This window comes from Cupressus sempervirens, chromosome 10, assembly GCF_028749045.1.
Source record: "Cupressus sempervirens isolate cs-2001-9-10 chromosome 10, ASM2874904v1, whole genome shotgun sequence".
NCBI classification, from domain to species: Eukaryota; Viridiplantae; Streptophyta; class Pinopsida; order Cupressales; family Cupressaceae; genus Cupressus; species Cupressus sempervirens.
In genome coordinates this window covers 407,111,232-407,124,853 of record NC_143127.1, presented here as the reverse complement: position 1 = coordinate 407,124,853, position 13,622 = coordinate 407,111,232, and the positions used below count along the sequence as shown (strand labels likewise).

At 38.2% G+C, this 13,622-nt stretch overlaps 1 pseudogene; it reads left to right on the top strand.

Moving 5' to 3' along the window:
- The first annotated feature begins 4,403 nt into the window (after positions 1-4,403).
- Positions 4,404-5,192, top strand: LOC149534390 (small ribosomal subunit protein uS12 pseudogene; annotated as a pseudogene).
- Positions 5,193-13,622: the final 8,430 nt, after the last annotated feature.

Below are 13,622 nucleotides of genomic sequence, written 5' to 3'. Positions count from 1 at the left end.
ATGTTGGTACTATGGACACATCTTTTATGAGTGCTTGATTTGTATGGGGTTTTGGGTCCCCTCAAAACCAGATTTTACTTAATCCAAAAAAGCATATATTATTTTTAATGTTATTATAATTTATAATAGTGTATATTACATATTTTATCTAAATCAGGGTTCATTGGAGTTATCTTGACATTGGTATTTCAGTCTCTAGCTTATTAAGTTACAAACAATTTGTATGTTTTCCAAGAATTAAGGATATAAAAAACCTTGATGAACTTTATTGTATTTTGCAAATATATTTTAATCATGTTTGTGCTTTGCCATAACAATAATTAAGATATTATCTTGTGCCTTAAGGAACCTTACAAGCTCAAGAACCATGTGTAAAACAAAGAGAAGTCAACAAAACAAAATATAAAATGATGAAATTGGGCACACTCATTAATCATCTCAATACGATATATTTTGAAACAATAAATTAGAGAATACTGAATGATGTGGCTAAGTTCATAAAGACATTAAATTTAAAACTCTAAGAGAAAATGGTCTTAAAGTCATTTATGCTTTCTATAGACGAAGGCCTAGGTCTCTATCTCCATCTATGTACCAAAATGACCAAAAATTTGCTAAAAATTAACTCAGATAAGATATACACAAGTCATTTATTTATTTACCAAAATGATATGAAAAAACCCCAACTATGTCTAAAAATGGAGAAATCATCAAAAAGGATTTGTTTAATGTGTAGATACAATTACATTTTTGGCAGAGATAGCCAAACAAAACCTTAGTGCAATTGTATATGGAGAGAAAATGTAAAACATGATGGCATCCTAGCCAAGTTGATCAAAACGTATGGAGAAAATGATTGAAATGAAGCCAAAGAATTTATAGGAAATGTGCAAAATACAAGGGAAACACTTACAAATTTGATAAAGGTCCATGACTGTCGAATCCAAGGTTGTTGTACTATTTCTCAAATGAAGACAGGGAAAGATGGGAAACCTAAAGTGCAATTACCACAAATCCCACCATTATTTCAAGAAATAGGTCTACGCAAATGTTTCTAGGGAAGACCCAACAAAATCAAATCCTTCTTAATAATAAGTGGGTTGCAAAAATTTATTGACAAACATCTTACTACTAAGTGGGTTGCAAAATTTTCTTGACAAGAAGACACAACTCAAACACATTTGAAAATTAAAATGAAATTCATGCCCAAAGATTAATGGATGCACATTGTTGAATTTGATATGAAAATGACACAAAACAACTCACCAAAATGAATGAGCTCCATAATTGCGCTCCATCCTTTGTATGCTTTGGATGCAAACTTTAGTAAAAAATGTTTTTGTAACATGATAAGGGCAAAAAAAGAAGTAATAAATGCAAAAAACAAGAGGTTGATGAATGTGGTGACAATCCAATTAATTCAAAATTATCTCTGCACTTTACTTATTTATTTTTAATTGAAATCAACCCAAAAAAAAATTCGCTTTGGCAAAAAAGAAAGTAACAATTATTCTTGACAAGTTCATTTTATAAATATACCCAACCAAACCTTAGACCTTTTTTTATTGTTGTGCAAATTAATTAAAGGGTTTCAATGAAAATATTAGTTCCCTACCATTTTAATCATGTTATGTGCTTTGCCACAACAATAACTAAGATGTTACCTTGTGCCTTAAGGAACCTTAAAAAATCAAGAACTATGTGCAACAAAGAGAAGTCAACAAAACAAAACAATTTTTTTTTGACAAAATTGAGCACACTCGTTAATCACCTCAATGTGATATATTTTGAAATAAAATAATAGAGAGTACTAAATCCTATGGCTAAATTTGTAAAGGTGCTAAATTTAAAACTCCGAGAGAAGAGGGTTTTAAGGTCCTTTATGATTTATATAGATGATTATGATTTATATAGATGAAGACCTAAATCTATGAACTGAGATGACCAAAATTTTGCTAAAAGCAACCTCAAATAGAATATATACAAGACATTTTTTTTACGAAAACGATGTGTAAAAACCCCAACTATGAGTAAAAATGTCAAAATTCTCCAAAAAAGCTCCATCTCATATGTAGAAATGGTCACTTTTTTGGCAAAAATGACTAAACAAAAGCACAACTATTTATGGAGAGAATATGAAAAAAATGATGGCATCTTTTATAAGTTGATAAAAAATTATGGAAAAAAAGGACTGAAATGAAGCCAAACAATGTATAAGAAACCCGAAGATTACAAGGAAAATGCTTGCAAATTTGAATAATGTTCCATGGCAATAAACTCCATGGTCACTATAACGTTGCTCACATGAAGGCAAGGGGAGTTTTGAAAACTATAGTACAAGTACCACGAATCCCACCATTATTTTAAGAAACATGTCCACATGGAAGTTTTTAGTGAAGGTTCAATAAAATAAAATCCTTAATTCGAGGTTTGGCATTTTGAGGATTAGAAAAAAAAAGTTGTTTTTAACATCCATTAAATTACTATAGCAGACAGTTACCCTAGGCGAGAAGAATGATCTCTACCCATTTTTGCACCTATCCTCGAACAACAATCTCTTCATCTTCACCAACATTGAATCCATTCTCCCTAATTAGACATTTTCCCCAAATGCTTAGCAGAGGCTTGACGAATTACTCGAGCATGGGCTCGTCTATCATGTTTTTGTTGGACTCTACCAATAATTTTGCCAGAGTAAAGATTGTGATGTGTGGAGTAACATCATTGGGGAGCTTCAACCAGGTCGACAAGCAGAAGATTTTTGTTAAGGGTCTAAACAACTGCAAGAGAATTGGGATCACTTCACCATACCTAGTCTAGCACATGGAGGAAATGCTCGGGTCTAGATTGATGGCGAAAATGATCATTCTTCCAATGTGTGAAATTATCCTCATCAACAACACCGAAAAAGAGTCCATCGGGTGGTAAGATGTGTAGGTGCTTGTGCTTAACCCATGGATTTATAAACCTACAATGCTCACGGGGAATATATTTACTGTTCTGGATCCCTCAAGTATTCCTCAAATGTATCATTCTGCTATAAATCTTCTTCCTGATGAAAGAATCCTAGTTGTTGGAAGCAACCAAATGATTATTATGTATTCCGGGATGACGTATGTTCCAAAACTAAGCTTCGCCTAAAGGCCTACAATCATTATTTGGACCAGACTTGGTTAGACCTAATTCCAATTTTACTAACCAAACATATAAGATGTATTTTCCCATTCATCTTCCATGTAAACCAAATAGAACAAACTATTTTTTCAAAACTAAATTTCAAAATATCAAACTTGATTTTGACATAATCAAGTTTTGAAACAAAACCCAATTTTGCTAATTCCGCAAACCAAACGTTCCCTTAATGTATTCCTTAAAATGAAACCTCCAATTCCACCTAATTGCATAGGTAATTTAAATCAAGAACCTCTTTCTTCTTCCAAATCTTGCTCATAACTCTAACTCTGGGTCTGTTTGGTTGCGATATTTTTGGAATGCGGCAATCAACTATGCTCGAATAAGTTCATTCCTTGAATTCACACATTCTTAAAATAATTTATGGAATAAATTCTTGTCTTGTTTGGTTGACCTGGAAGAGGAGTGGGAAAATATTTTTTCTTTGTTTGGTTGCAAGAATTGGAAGTCGTGGTTGAACTGCAATTGCAAGCCAAAACTAACACCAACATTTAGGGAAGAGAAGGGAGCCTAAGGCGATGGATTTCTATCAACTGCAAAGATCTTTAAACTCTTTCAAATGCTTGAACCTAATATTCTTCAAGAGATTAGTCAAAGTCCCAGTCTGCATTCCTCATACATCACGAGCCAAGAAGTTGATTGCGATGTGATCTGCATTCCTCATACATCACGATCCATCTGAAATGCGCATTCCTTTGACCAATCCAAGTGACATTGTTTTGGGGAAACTCTTTTATGCGACCAATCTCTTTGAATCCACATAGGATCAATGACATTGCAAAACCAACTTTAGCATGCATAAACCAACAACACCACAAGCCTCCAATCTCCTACAACAAGCACATAGACAACGCCCCAACATATATGCACCACTCCCAAGTGTTAAATAGTGGAAGTCTTTTATACTTCCATTGAATAATGGTGCATATATGTTGCCCCATAGACAATGCCTATGGGGCAACATATATGCACCATTATTCAATGGAAGTATAAAAGACTTCCACTATTTAACACTTGGGAGTGGTGCATATATGTTGCCCCATAGACATCGGCTCAATGGGGGTGTTGTATTTACTCTTTATTTTTATCATTTTGGGTCATCAATGTTGTAGGTCTTGTTATAATGAGAAGTGTGATCAGTCCATATCTTAGGTAATTACATGAATCTAGTGAATGCTTGAAGGTGCATTTTGTCTTATTATGATTCATCAATATTTTAGGTTAAGCAGGGAAGATCAGGCTAGAGCTCTTAGTGGCACAGGAAGGTTGCTGGACAAAGTTACAGGCTTTAGAGTGATATCAAATTGAGCCAATATGGGGAAGACACGTGGTATGGGAGCAGGTCGTAAGCTGAAGACCCACTGGAGGAAGCAGCTATGGGCAGACAAGGCTTACAAGAAGAGTCATCTTGGTAACGAATGGAAGAAACCCTTTGCTGGTTCTTCTCATGCTAAGGGCATTGTTCTTGAGAAAATAGGCATTGAAGCTAAGCAGCCTAACTCTGCTATTCGAAAGTGTGCTAGAGTTCAGCTTATTAAGAATGGAAAGAAGATTGTTTCATTTGTTCCTAATGATGGTTGTTTAAACTACATTGAAGAAAATGACGAGGTGCTGATTGCTGGATTCGGGCGAAAAGGGCATGCAGTGGGAGATATTCCCGGAGTCCGTTTTAAGGTTGTTATGGTGTCTGGTGTATCATTGTTAGCTCTTTTTAAGGAGAAAAAAGAGAAGCCACGATCTTGAGCTGGTTGTTTAAGTGGTTCTTTCAGGGAAATGATTGGCATTTAGAAGCTTTGAGAAGTTCAATCACGGGAACATGTATTCAGTTATTGTAAGGATTTGTCAGAAAATTTTGATTAAAATTGTCTACTGCAAAAACAAAAAATAAAAATTGTATAGGTTTTATTACTAGAAGAATTATGATTTTGTCAATGGCACAGATAATATTGAATTGGGTTTATAACATTAATGTGGTGAATTGAAGTTACTATTTATTTTAATGGTGCAATCAAACGGGTGTGCAGACTTTAATTCAAGCTATTATGGACTCTTGTTATTGTGATTCTATGTTGGGATTGTTTTTATGCAATTCTTTGTTGCGATTCCTTTTATATAATGCTATGTTGGAATTCTGTTTCCAAACTTAGTTTCATTAGGAATTCAAACCTGAATCCTGTAAGTTATTGTTAGGGTCTGCTATTTGCTATCATAATTGATGAGGTGCAAATTGCTAGTATCATCTTTGAAGGACTGTACGCTCGTTACGTATTATAGTATTATACATCACGTACAACTGTTGTAAAAATATCTGCTGAATTGGTTAAGGGGCAATACCTGTTAATGATGGTATTTGGCCTTATTTCTAGCCATTCTAGGGATAGTATATATTCTAATATTTTGGCATAATTTCAGTTGAAGTGACTCTGATGCTGTATCTTTGTGATGCAGGAGCATCTTGCATGGGAAAATTATTTGAAAAAAAAAAAAGAAAATTGTGGAAGAGAGAGAAAGTGACGAAAATTAAAGAAGAAATAATAAAAAAATAAAAAAAGGGAAAAAGGAGAAAAGAAAGGAAAAGAGGATTTTTATTTTCGAGATGCATAGGTGGCATAAATAGAAAAATAAGAAAAATAGTTGTTATTACATTAATCGAGGTGTGTAGGTGGCATCTTAGAAGCTTGTGGAAAGTTTCTTAAATCTTGCATTTAATATTTGTTGTGATGCATAAAGGAAATGTAATTTTCTAATTGGGCCACATGGTGGTGCTTAGTTGTAATTCTAGAAGGTTATGGAAGTTTTAGAAGGTTGTGGATATTGTGTAGGAGGAATTTTAGAAGGTTGTGGATAAGTCATGCATAGGGTGGTAAGTGGCTATTTAAGCAAGGCATATGAGTATTTCTAATCAAGCTCAAGGGGGAAGCTTGAGGAGTAGAAGCTCAAGGAGAAGCTTGAGGAGTAGTAGCTTGAGAAGGAGAAGCTTGAGGAGTAGAAGCGCGAGAAGTAGAAGCTTGAGAAGTAGAAGCTAGAAGGCGTGAAGACTTCAAGGTGTGAAAGCTTTAAAGGTGCAACTCTTAAAGTAGAAATTCTTGGTGAAGCTTGGTGTGAAGACTCTTATTTGGGATTTCTCTTATGTTGAAGAATTTGTAAACTTCTTTTTGAAGAAGTCATTTCTATGATATCATCTTGTGGGTGTTGTAAGAATTTTCAAGTACAATAAAGTTGCTTGTGAAGCATTTTTTTTTATTTCTCTTCGTCTCCATATTGTTGCACTCTTGGTTATGAGTTGGTAGGGTGGTGTGGCCCTCTATCACTTTGGAGCTTGATGCTCCTGTACGAGTAGACTGATGCTAAATTATATGTGTAACCAAATAAGATTACATGCAATTGTCATAACTGTGCGGAGCTCTATGAATGAATTAAATGTAACCATTTGGAGTTGGTGCTTGGTCTCACTGGTTGTTTGTGGGGAATTTACGGTTAGATTTTTTTTTTTAGAACTCAAGATAATGCATATAGGATTGTTGACTTCCCTAGGATGCTCCTGCATCAGCATAAGACCATGGCTATGCTAACTCAACATGCATATAGGGCCTTGTACTATAATGATTCAACTTCAATGCATCTGTTCCAATCTCTTTCGCGCGTCTGTTCCACCCAACACATCTGTTCCACCCAATACAGAGTCCAACGCGTCTGTTCTGCCCAATGCTCTGTGTAGAGGCGACATCCTGTAACCCGTGCAGTGGCGTCATCTTTTGCAAAGGCGGCATCTGGTGACCCCGTGCGGTGGCAACATCCTGTAACCAAACAAGTTCCATCCCGTGCCCTTTAATCCTGTGCAGTGACCTAACGTCGTGATCTATGTCTAGCCCTAACGTTTGACTGCTAATGCCCTAACGTTTGAGGCCCTTGATTGTAGATGCCTCGCCGTGAAGTTATCCGTGAAGTAATCATCCCCCTGCAGTGAACGTGCAAGTAAAGTATGGAGAAGTCATAATCAGTCCGTACTTACACCACAAGATAGATTATGACCCACAAGACAATTTGTACATGATTTGTTTGACAGAATGTCGGGTACTGTTTCTACTTTGTTTTATTCAAATATGACTTAGTATTGTTTATTCATATATTGTTTAATATTGTTTTCAATCATGGACCCCCCACCCAATCCAACAACATTACAATAGATTGTTGACTGCTTAGCATTATTAGAGAAGGATAATGTAACTCTAAAAGTCACAACTCTTTCTCTCTCAGCAGTTTCCCAAGGTCTCTTAGTGCAGATCTAGAAGTTCGAATTAGTGAATCAAACTCTCGAGGATACTATTCACTCCCTATCTCAATCATTAAATGACTTCAACCAGCAAGTTGTAGCTAATTCTTCTCGCATCTAGGACCTTTTTGAAACTTTTACCACACAAACGGTAGGCATTACAAAAGATATCAGCTCCATTATTGAAGACTTCGGAGACATTGGAAACCTCAAGGATAAGCAGACCGAGCTTGTTAAAAAAAATCATCTCTTTTGACTGAAACAGAGCAGCAAATTAAAACTTGGGCCTCTACTTTCAAAAATTTCAGCACTACGACTCTGCCAATGGTTGAAAAAATTGTCCAAGAGGAGTTGGCAGAAGACTGAGTTAGGCGCTTTAGGGAACTCAACCTTTAGGTTAGAGGTCTTCCTTCATCCTCCATTGATCCTCTCCCCACGGGCTACTCATTTCTCAACGAGCAACTGGGTATTTCAGATATTACATTAGACAGAGCGTGGTTTGGACACGATGGCACCCTTTTTCTTAGGTTTCTCTCACTGGCTGATCGACTACAAGCTCTCAAGGAAAAGAAGAGGCTCCTCCTTCTTCCCACAAAGATATTTCTTGATGAGGACCTCAGAAAATCATAGGTAGCTAAACTAAAGCACTCTAGGAGTCTTGTGGTAGAAGCAAGGAGTAACAGGAAATGGGCAGTTATAAGGAATCTAAAGGAAGTTATTCATGACTCACCTCCCAAGGGTTGGGATGAGAGACACCCAAGCCAAATGATAGTCTGAGCACCAACAATTTGGCAATTCTAAGCCCTCAATTGGCTCTTTGCTTATCAATTGTTGGAATGGCAATGGTTCCCTATGGTCTTTGCCAGGCTTACTTCATGATGCAGTTGGGGATGCTGATTTGTTAGCTATTACCGAGACTCATGAGAGTCCTGCTCGACCCCTTCCAGGTTACACAAGGTATTAGTGGCTTTTAGTTTTCAGAGAGGAGGTCCAAGCTTTGGGTGGTGTGCATGTTTCCAATGGAGTTGCTTGTTTGATTAGAGATGATATGTTCAGTAATACCACATTGGTTCTTTCTGACACTTATGCCAGATTTATGTGGATCCGAGTTGGAGGTACCAGTCACCGTCATAAAGATATCTTCATTGCTCTTTTTTACTTCCCGCCGGCTACCTCACCTTATGCCATTCATAGTGTTGAGGATGGGAACCCTTTTTCAGACCTATTTGAGAGCATCTCCAAGTTTGGGGCTATGGGCGACATCATCATCTTAGGAGATTTTAATGCATGGACTAAAGATCTCCAGACCCCCCAATATGACCGTGGGTTTGATTTGATTTGTACTACTGAGAGGGATCTTAATAGTATGGGGCTTCAATGTTTATCCGAGGATCACAGTGGACCTCTAACTTGTTATGGTCGCCACCTTCTTCAGCTCTGTGAGTCCTCCAACTTGGTGATTCTGAATGGCCTCTCTTGTTTCCTGGGTTCTGAGCTTTTTACATGTTGGCCTCATAGTGGGGGCACGAGTGTGGTGGATTACATCCTTATTGTTGCATCCTTCCTCCCCTCCATCCAAAATTTTACTATCTCCTGTCTTCCCTTGGCTGATCATGACCTTCTTAGCCTTTCGGTCTGTGTTTCTTCCCACCCTTTATCACCCATCTCTACTCACCCTGCCTGGTTTTGCCTCCACACTTGTTTCTTTTTCGAGGATAGTGATCAAGACCTCTTCATTTTCCATTTGAGAAGATTCCTCTACCCAGCTAGCTTCACAAATCATAGTCAAGTGTTCACCATGTTTCACTCACTAGCTACTATGATTTGGGAGTCGGCTCTCCTCTCTATCCCTCACCGCTCCATTTCCTGCACTCACAGATCGACTCGACGAAATACTTGTCCCATGAATCAGTGGTTTGATCATGACTATAAAACTTTCCACCGCTCCTTGCACTTAGCTTTTGATACTCATTCCCCCGCTTTCAAGAATTTATAGCTCTCTTACAAACGCTTTCTTCGCCATAAGAAGCAATTATTTATTGCTTCATAGGGCAGATCCCTCTGAGACACACTTATTCAGTATCCCAAGTTGTTTTGGTACATCATGTTCCCCAGGCGTAGCCAACCCCAGTCCACCCTCGACCTTCATCTCCTTTCTTCCCATATCTCCACGTTGTATTACATCTCGGGTCAGCTCGCCCCCCTTCCTAGCCCACTCCCCCATTGTCACTTATTCTCTACCTCTAGCACTTACGAGGCCATCAAACTTATGAGATGCAGCAGGGTGGCTAATGAGGAGGGTTTTCAGGCAGAGCTCTTCAAACTCAGTTCCGCGATCTTGGGCCCTTATCTCTCTATGCTCTTTAATAGAGTGGTTTGTTTTGGTTTTTCGGACTCTTGCTTGAGACACATTATTCAACCGATCCATAAGTCTGGGCTAACCTCTGATCTAATAAACTATAGGACCATCATGATTGGGTATAAATTTGCCAACCTTTATGCTACAACTTTGAATACTATTTTATCCAGTGAGCTTGATAGGAGGAATTGCAGGGCTAAGGGTCAAGCAAGATTCAAGATAGACTACTAGACCATAGATCATATCTTTACACTACGAGCTATTATTGAGGAGGCTCGACATCACTCGAAGAAAGTCTACTGTAATTTTGTGGATTTTCGTAAGGCTTTTGATTCCATCCCTAGAGCAGCCCTTTTTCAGAGATTGAGAGATATTGGTATTTCTGAGATCTTATTGACGGCTATTATGAGGTTATATGAGACTATGATTGGTAGACTCAGGAGCATAGAGGGCCTCTCTGATCCTATCTAAAGCACTATTGGGGTGAAGCAGCGCTGCCCTCTCTCACCCACCTTGTTCAGGATCTACATTGATGAACTCGAGGCTTTTCTTAGTGACTCCTCGCTTCCAGGTGACGACTGTCATCTCCACCAGGTATTGATCTCCATCCTTCTCTTTGTTGATGATATGGTTCTTTTTGCTTCCTCTCGAGGCTCTTCAGAGGCTTTTAGATAGACTTGCATCTTTTTGTGATATGAGACAGTTGGTTGTGAACCTTGAGAAGACTCGGGTTATGGTCTTCAATGGTCTAAAGACTTCACATCTCCATTTTCACTTCCAAGGTCGAAAAGTTGAGATTACATCATCTTACACATACCTTGGGGTTAAGTTTTCTAGATCTCGTTTCAGCTTGAGATCAGCTATTCAGCCTCAGATCAGTAAAGGGTTGGGTTCCCTTGCTATGCTCAAGAGACAATGCTTTAGACACCACTTTCAGGATACATTGTCTAAGATATCCCTCCTGGATTCCTTAGTAAAACCCACAATGCTCTATGGTTCGGTGGTTTGGGGTCCTTCTCTTTTAGATTTAGATTGGGCCATGATTGAGCATACCTAGATTATGCTCCTCCGTTGGATTATCAGATGTCACGGTTCTACCCCCCATAGTATTATTTTGGTCGAGTTCGGTGCTCACCCATTCAGACTTGCAGCCATTTTTGACTTGATCTAGTTTCTCCACCGTCTTTGTGGCTTTGTTGACTCGGAGGAAGGCCAACACAGATACCCTTATTTAGCCTACCACTCCTCAATTGCTATTGCTGATGTCGATCCTGCCACTAGAGCCCGTGGTTGGTATGCTCAGGCTACTATCCTACTGTGTTCAGTGGGGATCAACATTGATCATCTTCCTCCCTACCAGTTCTCATTGGATGCCCTGCTCATCTACTCCCTTCTCGGCAAGAGTTGAACGAGCATGTTAGACTTCACATTTATAGAAAGTATATCACACGGACCTGGGTGGATCCTCCAGGGGGACTACATCCAAGGATGGCTTTCTACATTGAGCACTTCTTAGTTATTCGAGATGGGATAATTGTATGCCCTGAGTACTTACATAGATACTGGACTCACACCCTATGTATCTCCCTTGGCTCCTTTAGGGTGGGCTCGCACAAACTCCAGATTTAGTTTGATCACCATATTGCTAGAGAGGATCGGGTGTGTACACTTTGTACCTTAGCAGAGGCAGAATCTGAGATTCATTTTCTTTTCAGATACCCCATATACTACGAGATTAGAGGGAGATTTTACTATTTGTTTAGAGATTGCAGATCCCTCTTGAATTTTTTCAGGTACACCGATCAACATTGCATTGCAGTCTATCTCCATGAGTCCTTACAACTTCATGACCATTCTTTACAACTTTTCATTCCCCAGGATTCAGACCCAGGCACAACTTATTATGACCTTCTTCTTGCCCTTAACTCCAGCTCGGGCTGTGAAGCGACCGTACAGTTTCCCTAACACGGGTTGTTCTAGATCGGTGAGACCTCGCAGGGGACCTTTTTGCCAACGACACTCCTCTCGTGGCACTCAGCTTCATCACAGGGCTTCTGGTAGCCGCACAGATCAGTCACTGTTGGACTTTTTCCCTATGAAGACGGATACCTAATCTTTTTCGTGATGTTTCCTGCTTTCTTCTTCTTTTGTTGTGCTTGTTCTTTTTTGGACACTATCTAGTGCTCCGTTTGTTTGCTTTTTCCTTGATGTAAGCTTCTAGTCCCATAGACCCACATTGTGGTCTTTTGTTGGACATTAATATATTTATCTTATCTTATCTTATCTTATCTTATCTTGGATGAGCATAATGCCAATGCCAATTTATCTATTGTTATGTGTTTTTACCCCATTTTTATAATGCTATTAACTTTTTGTAATCCACCAAGGGTTATCTTGGGATCCCGTTATTTCCCATCTTCCTTGGGGAGCCACTCCATCCTTTTACTCCATACTTACAACTCAAAATGAAATGCTCAACAAATGCAATTAACAAAGATGACATGTAACAAAAATGGGAGACAAGGTTTGCTTAGTTGGACTCACTAAGAGCTCAAGCTGCTTAGACCTTGACATAGGATCATATCTCTATTACATGCTTGGATGTAGTCTCCACCATACCTTTGTATAAGAAAAGGTCTCATACCCAAAATGACAATAACTAGAGACAAACTACTTTGAAACTTAACACAAGAAACTAAGTAAAATGTAGTAAGGGCCAAAATGTCAAACTACTCAATTGGCCACTATGCCAAGAGCTTATCTTTTGACAGAAAAAATCAAACAACTTGCAAGGATGCAAGGAAAACTCATAAGCCATAAAATGCACTAAAATCTCAAATTTAAACAAAAATCAACAACATTCCAAACTCAACATTTTAACATGAAAAAGGGTAACTTCAAATTGCGATAGTGATTTCCCAAAACATCCTCAATCCATTCGATTCCATTATATTACTATAAACATGAAGTGCTACTAAATATAATAACTCAACCATACCATACATGTTGACAAACACTTTTTGGATGACACACAAAATTATGCACCCACAAAAAAATCTAAAAAGTTAAAGTAGAACCTAAGGTACACAATACCAACCCTGATTTTCATAAAAGGCAAGTGATTTTTAATTTTTTTTATGTCAACAGTGGTACTGTCGTACTGGTATAGTGGTACTAGTTATTTTTCAATTTTACCATTGGTGACTTGACATCTCACATGCTAAGATAGCCTATAGGCTTGCAAATTATATTGGGTAGTACCTTAGCAGTAGTACCATTTTTTGGAGAATGAATCATATTATTGTTATTATATGTAGTCTAAGTAGTCTATTGTCACTGTTCACAGTCTTTGAGTCGTCACTATTTGAGTCTTTTGTTCAACAACTAAGTTGATTTGTTTTTTACAGCCTTTATCAGTTTGCAATGTCAAACAAGGGGGGTAACAGGGGTTCTGGTAGGATCCCTGAAAGCCAAGAGAGGCCACTGTTATCAAAACGCAGAAGCATAGCGGCATATTTTGGTGGTGGAAATGTTGGCAACCTACAAGATTCACAAGTTAGATCTCCAGTGCTTATTGAAAAAGGAGATTCATGACAAGTTGGAGACTCAGACTGTATTGAAGTTCAAGTTGGTGAACCTGATATCTTAGTCGAGAACAAACTTGAACATGATTTGGAGGTACTTCCCCTAACTAGGGAGTCAGAAATTGATATTATAGAGTTAGAGTTAGTCCCAAACTAGTCGGGTGAGAAAACCAAAAGTGATTCCATAAATCATGTTCATGCACAAAAGGGGAAA